Source organism: Elephantulus edwardii, unplaced genomic scaffold (genome assembly GCF_000299155.1).
Source record: "Elephantulus edwardii isolate Elephantulus edwardi_28Jun2011 unplaced genomic scaffold, EleEdw1.0 scaffold00359, whole genome shotgun sequence".
Lineage (NCBI taxonomy): Eukaryota > Metazoa > Chordata > Mammalia > Macroscelidea > Macroscelididae > Elephantulus > Elephantulus edwardii.
Genome location: NW_006400109.1, coordinates 704,796 through 724,688, shown reverse-complemented (window position 1 = coordinate 724,688; position 19,893 = coordinate 704,796). Strand labels below are relative to the sequence as shown.

The window sequence follows — 19,893 nt, the reverse complement described above, 5'->3', positions numbered from 1 at the left end:
GATAGAGGAAGGTCATAGTACAGGATGGGATTAAATTGTATAGGAACTCCAGGTCTGGCCCAGCCTGCCATATGGCTGGGGTAGATTGACTTTGGCACGTCGATTCTTCACCCTTTTCTGAACTCTTTGCCATGTGACTTCTTCATTCTCTGCTTTACCCTGTGCACCAAGTGTCTTTCCCCACCCTTCACATTAGCCCACAAGGAGATCCTGTGATGAGGGGAACGTGGAAAAAAATGACACTGTGACAGTTCAGAGGACTAGCCTTAAAAGATAGGTTGTATTTCTCCTTTCTCCTGTTAGCTTTTGCCATTGCCATGAAAATAGGTGGTAAAAGACATAGAGCTTCTACTCCTTCAGCCTAAGCCTTATATCTTCTTTTCTTTCTTGTTGTGTACCTTCAAATTGGATCTGACTGGCACAGGAGGAGATTGCCCCTCCTTCTTCAGCGGAGCAACTGGTGGGTTCGAACCATTTGCCTTCTGGACAGCCTAAGCCTTTAAAGAAACACATGAGACAAGCCAGCCCAGCTGAAACAAGGATCAGTAATGGTTACCTTAAGTGACTGCATTTGAGGCAAGTTTTTATGCATTATTGTGGCAATAGCTAATGAAATCACCATCTCATGTAAGCACTTTTCATTCTCAGTTTTCTATACATTCACCCAGAACAAATATTCATTGAATATACAGAATATGCTAAAAGCTATAGTATGCACTCAGCACTCTGCAAACCAATGAGATCAATGGCCATTTTAAATGTAACTCAAATATCCCCCAAGTTCACTACCCTGTAGACAAAAATGAGATCATGCGTGTTCAGATTTTGCCAACTCTGAACCTCTCCCTGACTCTACAAAACCTTCATCCTAAAAGACATTTTTTTCCGAAGCTAAAAATCAATGTGGGGTTATTCGTGCGGACATCTTTCATAGTTTTCTCCACTGCCTGTTCCTCCAGGGACTTCAGTCAAACCAGCTACAATTCAAAGCAACTGTGTGAATTGTAGGGTGGGACAGATCGAAACCTTACCCTACTGTGTGCCAAATCCTCAGCTTCTCCAACCTGCTCGAGGCTGCTGTTGCAGTCACCAAGTCAATCCATCTCTCTGAGGATCTTCCTCCTTCATTGACCTTCTTCTTCTCCCAGCATGATGCCTTTTCCCAATGATTAGCACCTCCTGACAATATGTCAAAGTATAGTATGTCAGAGAAACTTTCCATCATCTTTACATTATATATATATATAATAATCATTCATATATATATATATAATAATCATTCATATATATATATAAATTATTTTCTCTCTAGCCATTCCAACTGTGTTGGATTATGCTATACTTTTCTAATTCTACATACTAGAAGATTTCATGCTGCTGTTGTTGTTGTTATGTTCTGTTAAGTCACCTGTGACCCAAAGCAACCTTACGTACAGCAGCTCTGAAACCTGCCCTGTCCTGAACCAGTCTCACTGATTCTGACACGCCAATCCCCACTGCCCCAGTCACTGTATCAATCCATCTCATCCAGGGTCTTCCTCTCCTACACTGTCCCTCCACCCTTCCAAGCATAATGTCCTTCTCCAAGGACACAAGTCCTAAGTATGTGAGACAGAGTTTCAAAATCCTAGTCTCCAAGGAGAAACTTGGTGTCATCCTCTCCAAGACAGACCTATTTATTTTCTTGGCAGTCCATATGTGTTCAAGACTCTTCTCCAACACCACAGTTCAAAGACATTGATTCTTCTTCTGTCATCCTTTGTCATTGTCCAGGTGTCTGAAATATAACAAGTAATTGTCAAGACCATGGTCTGGATTAGGCACACATTAGTCTCTAGACTGACATCATTGCTATAGCTTTTAATGTATTAATTAACCAGACAATTAGTTAATAAGACAAGCTCATGACTTGATGAATGAGATTATAGTGCATTGATCAAAACCCTGACCCAGGCTCCTCAGTTATCTACCTCAGCTGCACTAATGTGTCTTGCATTTGATACTGGGAGATAGAGGAGAGATGGAAGGGTTTGACTGCATGGTCTCAGCTCCAACAGTCTGGCTACAGAATGCTTCCAAATGGCTCTGAAGATCCCTTGGTCCTTTGCTCAGCTTCCTGGCAACTGCTTTCAAAAGCATAGCAACCTCAGCCCAGAAAGGCTGTCAGGATCTCAACCACCTCGAAGATGGTCTTCCTCATTTAATCTCTGGGGGCTCTTCACCTTTTCAGAAAATCACAGTAGAGGAAAGTGTAATTAAGAGGAATAATGTCTGACTTAAAGGGGGAAAAGTTAATTAAGAATAAAGCTATAGGAGAGTTTCTGTTACGCTTTCTTCCAAATGCTCTGGAATTTTTGGTCTTGGACAGACAGATCAGCACAGCACATCGCTCCCAAGTTTCCAACCCCACAAATATTTTTCTTAATTTTAAACCTTTGAAGGGTAAATGCTACATTTGCTTCATGATTTTTTACTATTCAACATGCTGGAAAGAGAATACTAACTCCGGCCCCTTGTCCCCTCAAAAGAAGTCAGGCCAATGGAAAAAGCTGAGATTTTACTTTTTTTCCCCTCTATCTATGCAGATTTTTTTTAAGTCCACCATGTAGAAAATATTCCTACTTCAAAAGTAGTTCAGCCCTCGTAGTTATGACTTTAATGACTTTTTTAAAAAGAAAATTTTAAAAAACGTATTTCTATTTTTAAAGTCTGAAAATCTCTACTCTTTCAAACATTGTTGGTTTTGTGTGCTGTTGAGTCAAGTTTGATTTGGAGAAACCCTTTATGACTAAGAACTGCTCTCAGAATTTCCAAGGCTGTAATCCTTATAGGAGCTAACCTTTAAGTCTTTTATCTAAATGGAGATACTTCATGGGGAGTTTAAACCACCAATTTTTAGTCAGCAGCTGAGTATTTAATTATTACATTGCCCTCTGACACTTCCGTTCACAAGAATTGGCAGAATGAATTTGTGTTTGCCTTTCTTAGAAAATACTGCTAACCAGACCGAATCTCCCCCCAATGGGTCTTTTGCATTCTGGCATGTCTCTTTCCTATTTCTATCAGCTCTTCCAACCAATGTATTAGAAGGCTTGTTTAGTTTTCTTTCCTTTTCCTCAATTTTCTTGGAGATGTGTTCATTTTGTACATGTGCAGTCTGCTTCCTTTTCCTCTCTACCTTGACTGTCCTCTTCCTCTGGTGATTACAAGTCGTGCTTCTGACAGGGTCTTTCCCATCTCTGTGAATAGCAAAGTCACAAATACAGAACGTATTCCTGTCATCCATCCTTTTCTCTCTGATTGTCTCCATCCTATCCACATGTCCTACTGAATTAACATGGGAAATATTTCCCAAGTTCAGGTACATCTATTACCTCCAATACACTCACCTTGCTCCAAACCAATTGAAGAATAGTTTCCATTAAGGTAATTGCAATGGCCACCTGATAGGTCTATCCACTTCTATAGTATTTTATTTCTTTTACGATCTCTTTTTTTAAAAAAAAAATACACACTTTTTTTCTTTTATTAATGCAATTTGGATGATCTTTTTTTAATGTACATGAGCTCATTTGACTCCCCTCTTAAGCTCTACAGCAACTTCCATTGAGGATAAAGTCACAGTTACTTAATTAAAATGCCTACTGTAACTGAAAGGATTTAGGCCCTGCCTACCTTCCAACCTAAACTTTCTAGTTCGTTTCCTATCGTTATATCCATATTCTTTGCCCTCTTGTTCGCTAACTTTCTCTCTACCCTTTAAGTAGGCAATAGTATGTCCAAAGGGAACTCTGGTAGTCTACTGGTGAGGAAGCTGTGCTGTCAACCCAAAAGCAAAGCGTTAAAATGCATCAGTTGTTCATTTGGAGAAAGATGGACAATCTCCTCCCATGAGAAATACAATCTCTGAAAACTATGAGATAGCTATGAGTCCGTTCCTACTCGACCTCAACAACAATGAGTTTGAGGGGTTTTAGTACCTTCAAGGAAGTGTAAGCAGACCACTCCTTAGAAGCAAGGATGATGAAATTTCGTCTCACATACTTCAGGCATGTAATCAGGAGAGGCTAATCCTTGGTGAAAGACATCATGCTGGGAGAGACAGAGTTAGGGTTAGGGTAAGGGTTAGGGTTAGGATATCAAGGATATGGTTCGACACAGTGACTGCAACAATGGGCTTGATCATCCCAGACATCAGGAGGATGGCTAAGGATAGGGTAAGGTTGGAACCACTATTCATTGCAGTCAATTCAATGGCACTTAACAACCAGTAGTAACTATATCCATTTCAAGAATAAAGCAAGTACTAATTATAGCAGTTGCTATACTGTCCCTCTGCGGTCCTACTAAGGCCCAAACACCATATAGTGTAATATGTATTGTGTTACCAATCAGAAGTTCAGCACTTTAAATCCATCAGTGATTCCATGTGAGAAAGATGATCAGTCATTTCTTGTAAAGATTTACTGCTTCAGAAACCAAACAGAAGGTCACAAAGAGTCTGAACTTACTTGGCGACAATGGATTTAGGTTCTAGTGTGAAAAATGGCTGACCAATAGACCACATCATCATAGATGGAAAAAAGGCTGAAGTTGTCAATTATTCATTTGACTTGGATCCACAATCAACATCCATGCTAGCAACAATCAAGAAATCAAAAGCCTTGCATGTGGAAAATCTGACAAGGACCTTTATATAGTGAAAAAGAGTAAGGATGTCAGTTTAGAGACCAAAGTGCTCCTGATCCACACCTTGGTTTTTTCAATTGTTTTGAACGCATCTGAAAGTTGTATAGTATGTAAGAAAGGCTGAAGAAGAATCAATGCCTTTGAATTGTGATGTTGGAGAAGAATACTAAATATGAAATAAACTGCAAAAAAAAAAAGGCAAACAAATCTATCTCGGAAGAAATGCAACCAGGATGCTCCTTAGAGGCAAGGATGACAAGACTTTGTCTTACATACTTTGGACCCATTGTCAAGAAGGGTCAATTCTTGGAAAAATACACCATGTAGGGAAAGATAGAGACAGAACCATCAACTTTTCAGTTAGCAATGCAGCATGTAATGCACTGCACTAAAAATGCTTGCTGCAGAAGATCAAGGACAGCAGCCTTGAGATTACATCTCAACATTAAGAAAACAAAAATCCTCACCAGTGAAACAACAAGCTTCATGTTTGAAAGAGAAAAGATTGAAACTGTCAAGGATGTGTTCAAAGTTCTAAGAGAAATGAGGAAAGTTTAAGGATCAAGTTGTATCTCATCCAAGTCATAATCTTTTCAATTACTTCCTAAACATTTGAAAAGTGGACAATAAGAAAGGATGACAGAAAAATCACCAATGCCTTTGAGTTTTGGTATGGGAGAAGAGTATTGAATATGCATGAACTACCAAACGAACAAAAAAACCTGTCTTGGAGAAAGTGTATCCTGGGTGCTTTTCAGAGGCAAGGATGGTGAAACTTCATCTCACATACTTTGAGCATGGTGTTAGGAAGGGTCAGTCCCTGGAAAAAGACATCATTCTTGGTAAGGTGGAAGGTGAGTGAGAGGAAGACCTCCAACAAGATGGGTTGACACAGTGAGTGTAGCAATGGGCTCAAAGTGTATCAGAGATAATGAGGATGGCCCAGGAGAGGCAGGGTTTAGATCTGTTGTTTATAGGGTCGTTATGAGCTATAGTTGACTCGACAGCAACTAACAAGAAGAAACCAGAGCTCTTGGTACAGAGTTAATTATTATCATCCCTTCCCAACTTCACATTTAAGGATGTGACATTGATGGCTTGAAATCAGTCAGGCCAGACTATTTTATTTATATCACACAAAAAACTGGCAAATACTTCCATTCAGCATTTTGGTTTTGTTTCAGCACACCACGAGTCATGATTATGCCTAAAAATGACACTATAGCCTCTCCATCTTCTTAGAAAGAAATCAGCATTAAACAATAGCTACTATTGTAGCTACGGCAGAGCCCAGCAAGGTGGTTGTTCAGGTTTCTAAGAAAACATTCTCAGTTAATTCCATTTCTTTTCTTCAGCCTCTTTTTTTTTCTTTCACAAGAGAAGTAATTTATTTCAATAGAAAGTGTTCCCCCAAGAAATCATGGTAGAGGGGAGGAGTGGACAGGGAGAAAAGTGCAACAATGAATGAATGGAAATTCAAAGTCTTTGTGACTTTTTATTAAAATCAATAATAATTTAAAAAATTTAAAAAGAAAGAAGTCATGGTAAACACAGGAGCTGCAAGATTGTCTCATAGCCTGTGATTTTGTTTATACTATTAAAAAATATCTTTCTGAGCCTATACGTTGTGTCAAGCATCCCTTGTGTCATGTGGGTTATGTGTTGTGATGTCAATAGAAAGCAAGCTGGTTAGAATTCACGACCTCTCAATGGTAGAAGGGGATAATCTCCTCCAATAAATACCCTAGCCTGGGAAATCCCTCTTGGAAGGTCCCTCTGAGTTGAACTTGACTTAATGGCAGGAAATTTACTCTGTGTCAAGGCAAAGAAGATAAAAGGAAAGAGTACAGCTCTAACTTTATGAAGCAAATATCTGCCAGATTTGAAGAACAGCTATTCAAAACTTTCAGACAGAATGAAATCTTAAAGAAACTTCCATTTGAAATGTTATCAGAGCTCAATTCTTGAATGTGTAATGATGGTGCTCTTTTCTGCTGAGTCCCATACTACTCCTAACAACCCTATGAAAAACACTTCTGAATTCTGTTCTATTCTGTGTCATCTTCATCATCTCTGAAATACTTGAGCCAATTGCTACAGTCACTGTGTCAATCCTTCTTATTAAGGGTCTTCCTCTCTTTCATTGCCTTTCCACCTTTCTAAGCATGATGTCCCTTTCCAAGGAATAGCTTCTTCTAGCAACATGCCCAAAGTATTTGGAACAAAGCTTCCCCATCCTTGCTTCCAAAGAATATTCTGGCTACACTGGCTCAATGAATAATAAATGGTACAAAACCAAAAAAAACACAACATTAAATGCAGTGAAATGTGACATTCTCTCTCATCTTTGTCATCAACTACCCAGTTCCTCTTTCTAGAAGAACATGATATTTCTGTTTCTCTGGATATTCAAAGGAGTTTTATGCACACACCAATAAGTGTATTTCTTTTTCTTTTCTTTACAGTGATGATACCTGACAACATAAATTCCTTTATACCTTAATGTTTTTAGACTGTTGCTATGTGCCGTCATGTCGCTTGCAACCCATAGTAATAGTAACTCTACAGCAGCTCTGAACCCTGACCCGTGCTGAGCCAGTCTCACTAATTCCAACACACCAACCCCATTGCCCCAGTCACTGCATCAATCTATCTCATTCGGGGTCTTCTTCTCCGGCACTGTCCCTCCAACCTTCCGAGCATAATGTCCGTCTTCAAGGACCAGTCTCTCCTGACTATGTACCCAAAGTATGTGAGACAGAGTTTAAAAATCCTAGCCTCCAAGGAGAAACGTGGCTTCATTCTCTCCAAGAAAGACATATTTTTTTTTCTTAGTGGTCCACGGTATATTCAAGACTCTTCTCCAGCACCACAACTTGAAGACATTGATTCTTCTTCCCTCATCCTTCATCACTGTCCAGCTTTCTGATGCATAGCAAGTAATTGCAAAGACCATGGCCTGGATCAGGTGCACCTTAGTCTCTAGACTGACATTGTTGCTTCTCAATACTCTGGAGAGATCCTTGAAAGCAAATTTTCCCAAAGCAATTTGTCTTTTGATTTCCTGACTGCTCATGTTAAGAGTGATCGTGGAGCTGAGAAAGCTGTAATTGTTAACAACGTCAATCTCTTCTTCACCTATCATGGTGCTGCCAATTGGCACTGTGGTGAGAATATTTACCTTCTTGATTTTGAGCTTCAATTCATATTGAAGACTAAGTTATTAACCTTCTGCAGCAAGTGCTTCAGGTCTTCTTAAGTTTCCACAAGCAAGCTGGTGTCATCTATATAGCATAGGTTGTTGATCAGTCTTCCAACAATCCTGATGCCACATTCCTCCTCATAAAGTCCTGCTTCCCAAATGATCTGTTCTGCATATAGATTGAAAAGATATGGAGATAGAATGCATCCCTGATGCAATCCTTTCTTTATTTTGAACCATGCAGTATTTCCCTGCTCTGTTCTGAGGACTTGATTCCTGGTTCAAGTACTGTTATAAAAAGATGTGCTTCATTTTTTCTTTCGTAACTTCTACACAGTAATATTGTATTATATATACTTTTATTTATTTCTATATTATTTATTTGTCCAGTCCTCTGATAATAGTCCTATGTTATTATTTCTAATCTTTGTAGTTTCAAAAATCGCTACCATAGAAAATATTATACATAAACTATTCCATCAATGTAAAGATATTTGTTAAAAAATTCCAGGTGAGGAAATTTGTTTGCAATTTTGACAGCCATTGTCAAATTTTCCTCCAAATTGTTTGTACAAATGAACATTTTTGTCAATAATCTAAGAGAGCTCCAAATTCATGACATCTTTTCAACCAGTGTTTTATTAAATTATTAAATATTTATGTATTTGACACTAATAGAAGTGAAAATTATCTTACTGTAAGTTTAAGATGCATAATTATTCTTAATAATGAAAGAGATTATCCATTTTTCTTTCTTGGAGCAGTTGATCAATTCAGACTCTGAATCATTTGGTTAGTAACCTGATAGGTTATGCTCTTTCTAAGAGCTACAGATAATGCTAAACATATTACCCCCCCTGAAAGCCACAGTTCTCTAAAACTGTGGCGCAAAGCAAAACCTCCACCTAGAAGATTGCTTGACAGTACCACACAGACTCTCAACCTTAAATCAGCAAGTTAAATAATCTCTAGTGATGGATTGTGAGAAGCCATGGAGAGGGTCCAGCTTTGTCTCCTTGACTCAGCAAGTGTCAAGGTGAGAAGGAACAGGGATGGAAACAGAAATGGTCTTGGGAAGCTTGCTTGTTTATTTCCAAATAGCTTTTGAAACCCTGTGAAGAAAGCGAGGATAAGAGTAGTACTCTTAGTCTTTTCCCCTCACTGGGGGTTCTTTAAAAGGACTCTCTCTTCTACCAAAGACTTATAGAGACTAGAAAAAGGGACAGTGGGATTTATCTGTTGATAGTTTTCTATTGTGACTTTAAAATTACATCTCTCACAATCAAGCTATGATCTGCTTCAGTACAGTAACTAGTTCCCAGTTGCTTGGTCTGGCCTTCCAAACAAAGATTTTTCTTTTTTATTCAATTAGGTGGTCGAGTGTCAACCTAAAAGCAGATGGTTTGAGTCAACAGGCTGCTGTATGGGAGAAACATGGGCAGTCCCCCCCAGTGCCATTTATAGCCTCTGAAAACCTCCTGGAGGATCAGCTATTAACTGATTACAATGTTACAGGGATGATTTTGAGTTTCAGGTTTTTTTGTGTTGCATTTCTTTCTTTTTTTGGGGGGGCTGCGGAGGTGGAGGGCATAGGTTGTTCTTCTATGTGATAACCAAGTTTTGCCAAATTCTTGCTAAGAAAATAATGCATAATTTTCTTAACCCGAGGAGGGCCAGCAGAAACTTTGATAAGGCTCTTGATAGGTGCCAATGTCTGTGGTGCTCATATCTTCAGCTCAGCTTGAAATTCACACTTCACAGAGTTTTAAAATGAAACTCCTCAATCTCTCTAGAGTGTCACAAGAGAAAAAACATCTGAGGTGGTAGGGGGTGGTGGGAAGCTGTGAAACAAGCCCCTAGCTGCCAGGAAGAAGACCTAAAGATGTGATCACTGATCTGTAATTTCATAGTCCCTCATACCCACTGTCCCTTTGCAACATCGCCAGTAATGTAGATGAAAACAAACGATAGGTTGAAGTTATGCTGTGTAAAGGCCAAGACATAATATGAGAGGAGTTTGGCCCTCCAATGAGAAGCCTAGTACTCAATGGCATGTGGAGAAGGGAGTGTTTATTGCTTATTATTTTTTTTTTATCTTCTACCTTTCCTATCATAGGAAATCAGGATTGGAGGAAGACTCATCAACAGCCTGAATTATGCAGATAATACCATCTTGCTTGGGAAAAGTGAACAGGTCTTAAAGCACTTGCTGTAGAAGATAAAGACTACAGCTTTCCTTAATGTCAAGAAAGGGGGGGGGGAATCCTAGCAGTGGAATAGCTGGGTCAAATTAATTTTCTATGATCAACTTTTTTGAGGAAACACCAAACTGACTTCCAGAGTCATTGCACCATTTTACAATACCACCAGCAGTGTATGAGGTCAGTCTCTCCAGATTCTCTCTGTCCTATTAAACTTTGCCATGACTACTGGGGTGAGGTGGAATCTCCTTGTGGTTTTTTATTTGTATCTCTCTCTCTTATGTCTGTGATGTATGAGCATTTCTTCATTTAGCTGTTTGCCATCAAAGTATTCCTCTATGAAATTGTTTCCATTTCTTTTGTTAATTTTGTAATTGAGTTATCAGACTTTTTCTTGTGGATGCCCTGTAGTATTTTGTAAACGTACACTATGAGATCTTCATTTGAGATGTCAAAGTCAAATGTTCTTTCCCCAGTCAGTAGGGTTTTTCTTCACTCTGTTGGAAAAGTTGTTATTGCACACAGGGACTTGATCTTTAGAAGATCCCATTCATCAATGTTATCCTCTCCTGGATGTGTATTTCTGGTTGTATTTGCCAGCCTACTTATACCATAAGCTAGGCCTTCTAAGTTTGGCTTTGTTTTGTCTCTTATGATCTTATGATTTGGGGCTTTATCTGTAGGTCTCTGTTCCACTTTGAGTTGATTTTTGCATATATTATGAGATGTGGATTCTGCTTCAGTTTTCTGCAGATACAAGTCCAGTCATAACAGCATTATTCACAATAGTACAAAAATGGACAAGCCGAATGTCCATCAACAAACAAGTTGAGATTGAGAAGTAGTGGTACATTCCCACAGTGGAATACTATATAACACTTAGGATCAATTATTTTGAAAAATACTGTATAACATGGGAGAGGTTGGAGAATATTATGATGAGTGAACTAACTTAGTCTCATGAGGACAAACACTGTGGAAGACCATTATTGTAAAAATAGAAGAATAACTAGTAAGATACAAAAGTTCAAGGAGGGAAGGGGGGTGGACAGGGGCACTGAGGTTGAGGAGGAGGAAAACATGGTGTTGTAGAGTTGAGTGGGTAAAGAGAGGGGGTAACGGAATCAGGAAAGTTTCACTGAGGACCTGAAAAGACAGGTACAAAGGCAAACACATGTTTTCTATGGAGCTCTGATAACCTAGTGAATAGGAAACTAAGCTGCCAACCTATAAGTAAGAGGTTTGAATCCACCATCTGCTCTGAGTGAGAAAGATAGATCATCTTTTCCTGTGCAATTTATAGCCTCTGAAAATCTGCTGAAGTATCTGCTAAGAATCAATTTTGACCCAGCAGTACATAACTACAACAACACTTTCTTCTGAAGGGTTTAACACACCAGAAAGTAATCAATAAGAAGTGATGACCAAAGAGATTAAAATTAAAAAAAAACATATCTCAGCAGAATTCCTCTCCACGTCCTCTCTCTTGCCCTCCAAACAAGTCCCCATTCTTCAAGTCCCCATTCTTCAAGTCCCTTTGTAGACAATTCATCTCCCTAAAAGGCCTTCTTCATGACCCAATTGTCTTCCTGATTGCTTATTTCAGCCTTTACGTATCTCTTCCTCTCCCCACGTTGTGCACTAGGGTCTGAACAACTTGATTATTTAATATAGCTCAGTACTTGACTTCTTTATTTGTGTACTGATCTAGACAGCACAGCAAGACAAGGAGCTCTTTGAGCAAAGGAGCCCTTGTATTTTAATGCCTTTATCTAGGGGAGGAAATGTGTCTCGCTCTCTACACTCTGTTCTCTCTTCTCTCTGCCTGAATCATCGCTTCCTTTTATTTGATATCTCACATCGCAATTTAGTAATATTTTCCTTCAGGAAGGCTCCTCTAAACACCTTACATATATTAAAATAGGACCCTGTGTGGTAACTACCATTACATCATTTCATCGTTAGGACTGTTTCTGTATCAGTAAGTATTGCATGCACTTCTATTAAAATTCGGTGGCTTAAAACAGTCTTTTCCTATTGCTACAAATCAGTGGACCATGACCTGCTGTGCTTGTAGACATTGACTGATCTAAGCTACATTTTTTTCACTTCTATTTTTTATTGGTTTGCATTCAATAATTTGTTTATATTGTGTTTCATTCATATACATTGTTTTGGCTGGTTCCGCCACCCCAACCCTTTTCACCACCCACCAAACTCTGTGATCCTGTGATTTCTCCCTCTTCCCACCTTCAGTTCCTTGTTCTCTTCCCTTCCCTCTTTGGATATTCATACACATCTTACTGATTATCCTTCTGTTCTTAAAATTTGATCCTGTGCAATGTTAGTTCTAAATTAATTTTAAATGAGTAGTCTTGTCTCAGATCCACATGATCTCTCATGCTCCAGGATGCTAATTTAAGTGTGTTCGCAAAACAATTGAACAGTTAACAAGAAAGGAGATTGGGAGTGGATACTGTCAGGAAGCCACTTTAGCCACTTTGTATTAATCAAACCAAAGCAAGAAGTGAGGAAATGTACTTCCTTTGATAAATCTCCATACCTTTTCAACCTGTATGCAGAACAGATTATCCAGGAGGTTGGGCTCTATGAGGAGAAATGTGGGGTCAAGATTGGTGGAAGATTTATCAACAATCTGCGTTATGCAGATGACACAACCCTGCTTGCTGAAACTGAGGAGGACCTGAAGAGGCTGCTACAGAGGGTCAAGGACTGCAGCCTCCAATATGGATTGAGGCTCAATGTCAAGAAGACAAAGATTCTCACCACGGGGCCAATTGGCAGCATCAGGATGGATGGTGAAGAGATTGAGATTGTTCACAGCTTTAGTTTGCTTGGCTCCACGGTCAACACTCTTGGCACCAGTAGCCAGGAAATTAAAAGGCACATTGCCATGGGAAAGTCTGCTGTTAGGGACCTCTCCAAAGTACAGAAGAGCAGTGGTGTGTGTCTCTCTGTAGACTAAGGTGTGTCTGATACAGACCATGGTCTTTTCAATCACTCCAGAGAGTTGGACGGTGACCAAGGAGGATAGAAGGAGAATTGATGCCTTTGAGCTGTGGTGCTAGAGAAGAGTATTGAGAGTACCATGGACTGCTAGGAAAAGAAACAGATTCATCCTGGAAAGGGTTAAACCAGGTGACTCCTTGCAGGCAAGGATTCTGAGGCTCCGTCTAACATACTTTGGACATGTTGTAAGGAGAGACCGGTCCTTGGAGAGGGACATCATGCTTGGTAGAGTGGAGGGACAGTGCAGGAGGGGAAGGCCCTCTATGAGGTGGATTGATTCAGTGACTGGGGTAATCGGGATGGGTGTATAGGAGACAGTGCGATTGGCACAGGGCAGAGCAGTTTAGGGCCGTCGTACATAAGGTCGCTATGAATCACAAATGACTCAACTGCACATAACAACAACAACAACAAAGTCAAATGATAAAATGACATGAATAGAGAGACCCATGAAGAATTGGGGGCATTTTTGCACTCAATTTCTCACTCAATTATGAATTCCTTGAGGGCAGAAACCATGTTCTGTTCAATTCTATAGCTAACCCCTAGCACAAGAATGTTATAGAACAATCTTATGAAAATTAGTCATTAAAAAAAAAACTCAAATAAGACAAGTGGGGCCCAAGATGGTGGCTAGACACTATCGGCGTTTTCTTAAGCTGTGTGAAGAGTGACCAGTGGACAAGACTAAACGGGCCAAACTTGGGCGTTTACTTACAGCAGCGGGCAGCGCAGGCCTTTCGGGAGGGATAGAACATGCAGATTGCAGAGTCTGAGACCTGTGGTCAGATATACAAGAGCTTACCACGATTCCGTTCAAACTATTACAAACACAAGTACCCATGCCCCAAAGCAACAAGCTTCAGCTGCCTGTCCTTGGAAAAGTACATTTTGTCCACAGAGGCCTTGGAAAAATTTAAGGAAATGAATAAAGAAGGCATGTGGAAGAAACTACAGGAGAAGTTTGCACCCCAGAGTCCCGAGGACATGCACAAGGCCTGGGCCCAGTCACACAAGGCCTGGGCCCAGTCCTTATCTCGCCCACCTACATGTGTGTGGTTGCTTGTATGTTGCCATCATAAATAAAACTGTCAGTTCTCGAAAAAAAACCCCAAACTCAAACCCACTCTTGTAGGATCATTTATATTCAAATTGACCCTATATACGTTTGCTCTACAGCAATACATATTTATGGGACAAGTCTGCCCATTTTTCTACGACAGATTGTTGGTGGTTTTGAACTATGTGTGAGAGATCCAAGTCCTTTTGGTTAGCAATACAACATGCTAAAGACCGTACCACCTAACTATTCATTAACAAAGCATATTTATTAACCACTAGGACTCGGGAGGAAGGAGAAAGAAAAAAAAATCAAATGAATGGACAACTGTGACCTACGCTAATAGAAAGAAGCCCTGGTAGCACAGTGGTTAAGTACTGCATTGCAAACTGAAAAGTTACCAATATGAAGCTGTAACAGAAAGATGTGGGAATCGGCTTCCCTAAATGTTCAGCCTTGGGAGCCCCTGAGGGCAGCTCCACCTTGTCTTCTAGGGGCTCTGTGAGTTGGGATCATCTCAATGGCAGTGGGAGTCGTTTGAATTTGGTGTCATGTGAAATGCTTTACATACTCCTTCCAATTTATTTTCTTAGTTCCAGGACTAGTACTTGGAACTGTTATATCACTAGCATTGCCTACCTCTAAACCTGGTGTTCTAAAAGAAATGCAGAACAAATTAGAAATACAAAGAAGACAAGCCTTACTGGTCTGACTAGTGAAATCCCCAAGACTGTGGCCCTTGGACACCCTTCAAGCCTGGAACTGAGCCCACCTCCAGGGATCAACTTTCAGCCAAACAATAAACAGGCCCATAAAGTGAATAATAACACAAGGAAAGAATGTACTACCCAGTACAATCAACCGTAAGAGACTGAAAGGGCAACACTGATGCAAAAACAAAGCTCAGAAAGGAGAAAGGGATGAGAAAGAAGAACAAATGGAAGCAGAAAATAAGGGGGAAGCATGTTTTATGTTGAGGAAATTGCAACCAATGTTACAAATCAGAATGTGTTTAAATTGTTGAATGGAAAACAAACCTTGTCTATAAACTTTCATGAAAACTAAAATTTAAAAGAAAATGCCTGCATTCTATGTGCCATCAGTCATTCTTCTAAGTATTTTATGTGAATTAATAAATTGTTACAGAAACACTATCTTATTATCTGTGTTTATATAGATAAGGAAACAGAGACATAGAAAAATTATGTAGCCGCACAATTTTATAGCACTGAAGTAAAGGTGGACTTCAAACCTACCTAGTTCGAGTGTGTGAATCATGAAAAATTATAAGAAACATTAAGAAGAAGGGAAACTTTAAAAGGCTTAATTATGCTCATGTAGTGCCTATATGTATACTCTAGGTGTGTTGTCAGGAAGAATCGTTCCTTGGAAAAGAACACCATGCTTGGAAAAATTTGTTGTTATTGGTGTTCTTGTGTTCCATTGAGTCTGAACTGACTCATAGCTGATCCTACAGTGGGTTTTCAGAGTCAGTCAATCACACAGGAGGAGATTGCTCATCCTCCTCCCACAAAGCAGCTGGTGGATTTGAACTGTGTACCTTTGGGATTGCAGGTCAGCTTCTCTGACCACTAGGCCACCTGAGGAAAAGCAGCAGATATCAAAGGAGAGGAAGAGTTTCAATTAGACTAATTGACACAGTGACTGTAACAATTGGTTGGCACATGGCAGAGATTGTGAAGATGGTACAGGATAGGTCGAGGTTTTAACTGTTGTTCATAACATCACTGCGGGTCATCGTCAACTAGAAGCATCTAACAACTCATCCTGGTTACGACAAATTCCCTGCTTCAGGAGAGGGGGCCACCCAATAGAGTGTCCAGTTGATACATGAAGCTATTTCAATTTATTACATTTTAATAAAATTAAAAATCAATTTCCTCAGTTATGCTAGTCATGTGTCAGAGGATCAAGAGTTAGTGGCTACCAAGGAACACAACACAGAGGACATTTTCATCACTATAGAAAATTTTGATAGGTAGCACAGATCTAGAGAATTCCAGTCTAATAGAATTTTCTTAGGGGAAAAAAGCTTAGAAAGTATTAAGCTCAAGATAAAATGTACTATGATGTGGCCATATCAGCGATGGCAAGAATGGTTCAGGCGAGAGCAATGTTCAGAACTACTGTTCAGAGGGTCACTGAGTGTAGCCACCAGCTCAACAGCACCTAACAACAACCACAACGTATAAATGCAGGTTGAGTTTGGGTGTTTTTCACCCATCTGCTATTCATTGTACTTAAATCTCAGGGTCTCCTCCACAAATGTAAAGTTTTCACGAAAGCTTATGTGACATTGAAGGTCTCTAACGAAAGTTGAAACTCATACGTTGCCTGGCTCTACCACCCTATATCCAACTTCCTATCAATATTCTGAAAGCCAGCACCTTAAGCCAGCAGTGCTTCTTTTTCTGCACCCTGCTTTTTCCAAGATTCCTAAGCTACTATGAAAGAGCTTGAACCCAGCCTTGAAGAGAGAATCCTCTAGCATTTCAAAAATCAACCCTTCATTTTCAGAGAATGATAAAATAAAAAAATGAAATGAGCCTGTCGTATATGCAATTGGCTTAGATTTTGTTCTCTTTTATCATAGTCTGCTGAAAAGTGTTTATGCTTTATTATTTGGTTTATGTGATGTTCCTCCCTGTCCCCCCGTCTCACTATAAGCAAATAGTTTAGTAATCTAACAATCTTCCAGCACAGCAATTCAGCTCATAATATGGCCAATCTTAGGTGAATGTTTTTCCTCTCCTCTTTGATCTCTTACCCCCTGATGTTGCATCTACTCCAATTTCCAGTGACCCCAAAGGACAGAGGAGAACTGCTTCCCTGAAGAGGAGAATGAATTTTCCTGTCTTTTTATGGAAGCAGGTAGGCACATCTTTCTCCAATGGAGCAGATTGTTGCTTCTGCCAACATTTTGGTTAACAGCTAGGCACCTAAAACTGCACCACCTTTTACGTTATGTTGTTGTTGTTGTGGACTTTTAGTTGGAACTGACCCATACATGATCCTCTAGTGAGCTTTCAAAGGCAGTCAATTGCAGGGAGGAGATTTCCCATCTTTCTCCGGTGGAGCAGCTGGTGGGTTCAAACCATGTACCTTTGCATTGGAATGCAATTTCTTACCACCTTATGTTGTTGTTAGATGCCATTGAGTCCAGTATATAAAGGAGTATAATTATACTGGGAATCAGATAGCAAGAACCTAAACCTCTTTAGGAATTAAGAATAGGGTCTGCACAGGATGACGTACTATTAATTTTAGTTCTTTGATCAATTTTAGTACTTGAAAAGGATTGGAAAGTCTTTGTGGTCAGTTTCTCCACCTTTCTCGCCATGATGGACATTTAGTACAGCCATAGTTTCGTTTAGTAGTATAAATGTCAGACACCCAAATACATCTACCATCTTAACTTTGTCAAAAAAGTTCGAAATTGGTATAGTCAATGGCAGAGCTATTAAGGAGTCCTTTCAAAAAGAGGAAAGCATGTTTCATATTAATTGCTGAGTGGTTTCAGTCACTGTGACACCACACTGGAGAGGAGGCCTCATCCAGCAAGAAGGGGATGGTCCCACTTTCCTTGAGTACAATATGTTTAAATAGAAGACCTACACAACCACCCTAGGTGACTAATTTCTCTATAAATATATTATTGACATAATAGAAGCCCTTTTAATGGGATTATAACTACCCAGACAGCTGCTCTGCTAGTCCAGGAGAACATGGTTGACAAAAAGATTTAAAGGAAAGAATAGGAGAAAATGGAAAACCTCCAGCCAGGCACACGTAAATGACCTCATTGCTGCAAAATAATAGGATCACGTTGCAAATATGAAAGGAGAAGCCAAGATGCTTAAAGCAATCGCTTTTTACACGCTCCTCACCATTCCTCTGCCACTGGTAGACCTACGGGCAGTGTAACAACACACAGAGAATCCCCCAACTTCCCTTGTGCCAGAAGCAGGCCTTTCAAAGGAAAAGACCACATTATCTGGTGCAGAGTTCTTTAAAGGAATTATGTTTGGATTTAAAAGGCCTCTGAAGTGGATATGTTCATTGCTTCCACTACGAGGCTTTTCTAATTTATATTAAATTCTTTGCAAGTTTTACTAGAAGGGGGGAAAAGCAATTCTCTAGACAAAATAAACATATAAAGAATTGATCGAGGAAAAGAAAGTCTAAAAAAATCACTACTGTAATTAAATTTCACTGGATTCAAAAACAAGGGCATTAAGTAAAATAGTGATATCTCTTTATTTTTCCCCATTAAGAAAAAAAAAAGAGTGAAAAACAGCATATATGATCTACATTCTTAGGACAAAAGAAAAATATTTTTTTTTAGCTAAGATTTTAAGAACACAGAGGTAAGTCCAAGACATGTTTATGTTTATGTTTATCTGTTGTGTTTAGTGATTTGTACACTCGTTCTTTCATTCACTCAACAACTAAAAATTCAGTGGAGAAGTGAAAGTTCATTCCTCCCCTCAAAGCTGGCAATCCATTGGGGAAATGCTTTCCACTGGGATTCTTGGGGTTAAAATCTAACAGGGAAATTCTTGGATAAGCGATTGACTGAGAACGGTGAAACCTACAGGAAAATGAGAAACACAGGTTCGGACATAGAAAGGATCTAAGAAAGGATATGGTCCCAGCTGATCCCAGAGAGAATGCCAGAGGATGAAAGGCAAAAGTGGCAACATCTCCCCAATCCTCCAATTCATCCTAAATTCGCTAAGATAAGAAAACCACCAAGCCCTAGAGTATAAAAGGCTTAACAAACGGGAGGGGTTTTGTGTTTGTTGCTTGGTTGGTTGTATTGATTTTTCTCTTGCTCATATAATTATTCAATGCAGATTTTCTGGGCTAGGGATTTTTCTTCCAACCTGAGGCTCTTGCCATCTTTTTGTTTCGCTATCTTTAAGCACATGGTTTCAAAGAGAGCAAGGGGGATCTGATTCTTATCCTATCCTGTTCCATTCTGCCTTCTCTGATTGATACACTTGAGCCCATTGATGTGGTCATTGTATCAATCTATCTCGTTAAGGGTCTTCCTCTTTTTAAAGACCCTCTACCTTTCAGAAAAGCACATATCTGTCTCCTAAGAATAGCCTCTCCTAACAACATGCCCAAAGTATGTGAGACAAAGCTTCCCCCTCCTTGCCTCCAAGGAACATTCTGACTGAACTGTTACCACAACGAAAAGACATCCATTCTTCTTTTATCATCCTTATTCATTATACAGTTCTCAGATATATAGCAAGTGATCAAAAAGACATGGCCTGAATCGGGAACAATTTAGTCTTCAAATTGACATCATTGTTCCTCAGTTATTTGGAGAGATCTCCAGCAGTGGACTAGTAATTTTCAAGACCACAAATGTTTCCTAGAAAAGGATGAGAACAGATATTTCACTTGAAAGCAAGAGGGAACTGGACAACCTTACTAGTCACCAAAGATAAGAAAATTAAATAAAGTATCAAATTTTTTCTATCAAAATAGCAATAAATATTAAAAAATAGAAGTAGCCACTAGGTTTAGCCCTATTGTTGCTGTTGTTGTTGTTGTTGTTATGTGCCATTGAGTCATTTCCAACTCATAGCGACCCTATGCACAACAGCCCTAAACCCTGCTCTATCCTGCTCCAACCGCACCTCCTCTGACACACCCATCCCGATTACCCCAGTCAC

The 19,893-nt window shown here is 39.6% G+C and overlaps 1 pseudogene; it reads left to right on the top strand.

Annotated features, from left to right (window-relative positions):
* Window positions 1-13,748: 13,748 nt before the first annotated feature.
* On the top strand, window positions 13,749-14,208 carry LOC102876458 (annotated as a pseudogene).
* The last annotated feature ends 5,685 nt before the right edge of the window (window positions 14,209-19,893 follow it).